Genomic DNA, 6,165 nt, shown 5'->3' on the forward strand with positions numbered 1-6,165 from the left:
TTAGCAACCATAATCTTTATCTTTGAAGACATAGGAAGCCGTGAAGGAAGGCAAGCAGGAGACATTTCAGCAGAGAGACTGGCTAATCCTTTTCTTACATTGTCAAATTTTGGCGACTGCTGCCTAACTTGCATGCTAGGTTTTGTTAGATATGTCCTCAAATATTGTGCCAGTGGCTTTTATGCACGTTTTGGGGAGATGCTTTAATTTCATAGAAAAAGCCCATGGCTGGCTTCAAAGATTAGTGTGACAACAACTAGATGTTTCAGATCCTAGCACCTGAGGGGAAAACCACCAATGTGGTTCTTCAGTAGAAAAAACCCCGGTTGTATGTATTTTTTACTTTATTTATTGCGCTACAATCTTTTCCTTTTAAAAATTCTTCAATAAATGTTAGATTTCAAAATTCACTTCATCGGTTTTCAGCATCAACGCGCTTTGCTTTATTCAAACACCTTTGTGAAGCTCAGGTGCTGTGCTATTATACTACAAAACCAACTCAACTTGACCCCCCCTCTCCCAAACCAAAAAATGTTACATGCCCATAAGTATTATAACTGGATTTAAAGTACTTAAATACCATAACAAAGCACGGGTATCAAGCTAGTATATGTATATGTGTATATATGTGTGTGTGTGTGGGGTGTGTGTGGGGGGGGGTGGGAGGGGGTGTAGAAAAGCCCAGTAGCTTAATTGAAAACAGTAGCTTCCATTGTCCATCTGGAAAGATTGGAGGGTCGTGCAACAAGCTGCTGAAGCCTCCTTGTAACAGTTTGCAGAGATGTTTGGACGTTTGAAGGATCATCCAGGCCAAGCCCTGGACCTGGCATGTCCCCTAATCTAATGACTTGGACCTGACATGTCCCTAATCTTCTGGAAGGTTCAAGAACTCCATCTGCTATAGACCTTGTATAGAGCTGCCCTTTTTTTTTTTTTTTAAGGATGAACTGCTAATGCTCACATCTTCAGAGAAGGTTCCATACATTGTGCTTCTGCATGCATGCTGAGAGGAACAGCAGGGCAGTCCTGCGGGATCACTCAGTACCGTAGAGAGGCTTCCTCTATGACTGTCACCTTTGGCCTGTTCCTCATTATGGCACACCTTCTGGTGCTCAGCTTGTATTTCCTATGCCCAGCTCTCTTGGTCTGCTGGCCATTGTCCTTGCCTTGACACCGGTAAGGGCATAGGGCTGGCTCTTCCTTCTTTCCATAGGGTGTAATTCATTGGGCCCCACGCTGCCACCTGGGAATTGAAAGTGGGCCCCATGTCAGGAAGGAGTGAATACAATGCAGTATACTATCCTCTCATTTGTTCTTCAGAAGCCACCAGAGGAAGATCATAAAAGGATCATAAATGTTTAGCAAATGGTGCACCCTTGCTGAACATGGAACAGTTGCCTGATATAATTTCAGGTGGGTAGCCATATTGGTCTGTAGTAGAAGAGGAAGATTAATGGTCCAGTAGCACCTTAAAGACCAACTGGAAATCTTGTTGGTCTTTAAGGTGCTACTGAGCCCATATCTTGCCTCATATAGTGTATCTAGATAACAATGTTGTCTGAGCTGCTGTAGCACAGTGGTTATGTAGTTGAGCTGCAAACCAGCACTCAACTTGAATCCCAGTACTGCATACGCTCAGTAGGTGGCCTTGGGTAAGCCACTCCTCTCAGCCCCAGCTGTATTGGGGGGTTAATAATAGGGTTGCCAGGTCCCTTGAATCCCATGGCAGGAGACTGGGAGCCTGGCACTTATCTTGCGTAGGCTGCAGGGTCTTTCCTCATACACTCGTGTATGTTTCCTCATGCACAGGTGTAGCTCACATGTTCCTAGCGTGCGTGATGACTTCAATTCCTGGAAGTGGCATCACATGGGTCAAAGGGAGGCCTGGGAGTGCTCCCGTGCTTGCCAAGGGGCTGAATTGCCCCACCACGGGCCCGATTTGGCCTGAAACGGGCCTGTTGTGGGCCATGGGAGCATGCTGCGGTGGGGTGCGGGGGCGCGCCATGCCACTGGGGGATGCCCCAGGGGGGCATGCTCACCCATTGGCCAGGTTAGTGGGGGCAGAGGGGAGGTAGGAGCAGAGGATCCCCTGTCCCAGGTGGGGGAATGGAAAGCCTAGATAATAATACTGACCTTGTTCAATGCTCCAAGTTACAGCACTAATCTGTCTGGAAGAGCCGTAATAAGCACAGTTGTTATTATTAACTAGACAAAGTAACACCCATGAAGTGCATGGTTGTTAGCCTCACAATTACTCTGTGAAGTAGGCTAAACGGAGTGATACTGACTGCAACAATGTCATTTAGTGAGCTTCATTTTAAAGCTGGGAATTTGAACCCAGGTCTCTCTAAGCCACAGTAGTTTTATGCTGGTGCAATCCTCATCTAGTGGCCCTCTCACCTGTGAGAGCAAAATGGAGCATCTTTAGAATGAGGGATACAAATACCGTGAACCCTAGCAGGTTTTCAGGTAAACCTGCGATGTGAAAGAATTCGTAAAAGTCATCACTGAGGGAGAGACGGGTAGGAGAAGAACTGTACTTTAATCACCTGGCACTAATTTCTGTGATTCAATACCAAGAATATAATTAAAAAGCCCCTCTCCCCTCCAGTCTTCAGGATTTAAGGATTTTTTTAAGAAAAGGATTTCTGTCTTCTAGATTTGTATACTGGCATAAATCATAGCAATACAAACAGTGGTTTCAATACAGACAGCATATTTCTTGCACAGATTGGCTCAAAGGAGGAACCCAGATTTTTTCAGGAACACTGTTATTCCTTAGCTAGTTAAAGAGAGTAGATTAAAAACAGACAAATACATATAGGAGCTCATTGATATCAGGGCTCTCCAGTACTACATGGTGCCAATAATAATAGATTTCAGTACTATAAGGAGTAGTTACTAAGCAATGGGAAATAATCCTGGCTTCTTATTCTAAAACCATCCTTCTGTATTAATTTACTCCCTCCTTTTATTATTTTTTAAAATAAAGACCATGATCCAAGTAACCAGCTGCCTGAAGGTGATGTAAATTTGTACAACTTGCAGCCCTCCGAAACACAAATGTCTCTCTTCTTGTGTGCATGTCAAACACCTACATTTACTTTTTTGGATGCTACACTTTGGGCCCCTCATTGCTATAAGTGGAGACTAGCAGCAAAAGTTCCAAATCTTTCTGTTGTTTGTTATTTTTGCAACGATTCAAATTATCAATGTATTCAGTAAATGTAGCAGCAGCAACAATTAAAGCTATTCTACACATTAGAACAATACAAGGGTAACGTTTTTTTAAACACCTAATTTTCCTCTTGCCAGATGCCTGGAGAATGAGAATGATGTCACCTGGTGCCTAAAACTCAAAAGAGGGCATGCTAGTTACAAGGAGAGAGTTTCACAGAAGTAGATATGAATCATTTCAGATGCTGAGGACACGCAGAACTGGGTCTCTGTTGAAGATTTTAATGGCTAGGTATGTTATGGGAGCAGGCAGTCTTTGAGAAGCCCTGCTTTTACACCATTTAGGATATGATAATGATAATAAATGTACTTATAGTCCTCCTTTCTCACTGAGATCCAAGGTGAAAGTGATATACAATATAATCAACAGCTACAATAATGAAAAACAGGAAATTCAGTGAAAACAGATATAATAGAATATGATAGCAGGAAATAAACAAGCATAAAACTGAGCACAGAGATGAAAACTTTCTGAAACAAAGCATAACCAAATTTACATGGCATGTTGAACCTGGAAACAAGCTGGAACTTTTGAGATATATTCCAAATAAAACATCTGGCAGCTGCGATCTGGACCAGTGGAAATTTCTGAACAGATTCAAATGTAGCCACATCCAGACTGCTCTGCAGCAGTGTAACCAAAGCGTTAGCAAAGCCTAGATAATCATAGATAAATCTTCCTTTCTAGGAAGGAGCACAACTAATGAACCAGCTGAAGCTGCCTAAAGGTGCCATGTGCCGCAAATGACAACTTAGCCTCCATTGGTAGACACCAGTCTCACATCACCCAAGGTTTAAACGTGTTCTTTCAAGGGCAGTACTGCATCTCAATCCATGTTAGCTATTCTGTTCACTGACAATACATCCATCCGATCTGGATTTCTGTGGCCTTATCTGAACCAGCTAGAAAGGAGTAGAGTCCAGTGTCATTAGCATGCCTGTGATATTTCTCACTAGATCTCTGGATAACCTTTCCCAATGGTTTAAAGTAGATGTCAAATAGTGTGCAATATAAGATGGAACTGCATTATCCTATTTCTAGTGATAAAAGCCAAACAGGGAACAAGATAATTACTCATAGAATATCTGGGATTGAAAAACTGCTCTCCTAGTGTTTGTTCACATACAATCAATAATCCAGCAGAGTAGCTCAAATGGTATAAAAGTAATCTATAACTGGCTCTTCTATCTGTGTAAATAGAATCCTATGCCAGAAAATGAGAGTTTTTTCCTTTTATTAGAGCTTGGTGAAAAACAATAAAAACATTCTCTACGAAATCAGACTAAAGCTGTGAGAGGGAAAATGATTCTTCATCTGATTAGCAGTCTTATTTGTAGTCATCTAAAGCTGAGCACAGGTCTAGAGTCAAGATCTGTGGTTGCCTATACGTTCCCTGGCACTGTAATTGGATCTTGACCCCTGGAAGCAGGAGCGCCTTGTTTTCATTCAAAAGGTTTCTGAGAAACCAGACCTCCTAATCTGCAGGAAGGCCTGAATGGAAGCCTTGTTAGAAAGGGGATTAGGAGTCCAGCAGGACCTGCCAATTCTGTGGGACTGTTTGCGAGGGCTTTTGGCGGGCCCGTGCAGAGGCTGCAGGTGGTCCCAGGACCTCCCTTCAGCTTTATCAGAACACACAGGCTGGCTGGAATTCCCTACAGGTACTGAGGAAAGATGCTGCCTGCCTGGAGCCATCTGTCCTGTTTGTCGCTGCTGCCCAAACATACCAAATGACTTTTTATCATTAAAAAAAAGATTTTCCTCATGCTGCTGGCAGGAAAAGATGTCAAGTGAGGGAAAAAAAGTGAGAAGGGGAAAACCTCTCTTTGCAGGATACACACTTGAAAGGCATACACAGCTCAAGATTTTTTTCTGCATTTAATTTCAGTGCTGAAAGAAATTGTTTTATTCTGTCATCATAAACCATCTTATTGAGAGCAGTTGAAATGAAGTGCACCATGCCAATCTGTGGATGGTCACTACCTGAAAATAAGTATCAAATCAATGTTATGTGTTTATTTATTTATGTATTTATGCCATTTGTAGTCCACCTTTTTCACTGAGACTCAAGTTGGATTACACAGTGTGAGATTAGAACAGTCAATATCAGGAACATTTCCACAAACAATGCCATAGGGTAAATAGATACAAGTTCACAAAGACATCGCTTTAGTAGAAATCTAGAAAGATCTGAGTCCAGGAGTACCTTAAAATCAAGCAGGATATACATTTTGAAGAGTCAAAACTCTTCAGATACTTTTGTCAGATACAAGGGAATGTGGCTCTCAAAAACTTATACCCTGGAAAACTTATTGGCCTTTAAGGTGCTACTGGACCAGAATCTGGTTCTTTTTTGGCTACCCACTTGAAATTATCTCCATGTAATGTATTTAGGGTCTGAGTACCAGAAAAAATAATGTTGAGGTCTATATTATTTATAGTAGCCACTCTGTATCACTGGCAAATTCAATAACCTTGGAATACACCAAAATAAATTTCCCTGCTGCCTGAATGTTTCAAGGCCAACTCCTGTAGATGTACAACAATGGCAGAAGTCTCTCCAGAGTATAAGGATGCACAAGTCAAATGATGGCATTTATATTTCAAACTAGTTGCTAAGTAATTAGTTCTGTATGCATCACTCTTTACCAGTTCAAAAGTGTTTCTCACAACACTTGTTGCTTAAAAATTTATCTATGGCAGAGGTTCTTAACCTGGAGGCATTATTGAAATTCTTGGAACAGGTAGTAGTACCACTACAAAATGGCTTCTCGTGTTTTTGTGAAGAGATGCTTTGGGAAAGAAGTGGGCACCAGAAAACATATTGATAGGCATCAGGAGTCATTTCGTAGAAAAAGAGCTGGAGGAACTCATTAGCATAACTCATTAGTATATGCCACACCTCTTGCCATCACCGGAAGTGTGTCATT

Source organism: Eublepharis macularius, chromosome 8, assembly GCF_028583425.1.
Source record: "Eublepharis macularius isolate TG4126 chromosome 8, MPM_Emac_v1.0, whole genome shotgun sequence".
NCBI lineage: Eukaryota > Metazoa > Chordata > Lepidosauria > Squamata > Eublepharidae > Eublepharis > Eublepharis macularius.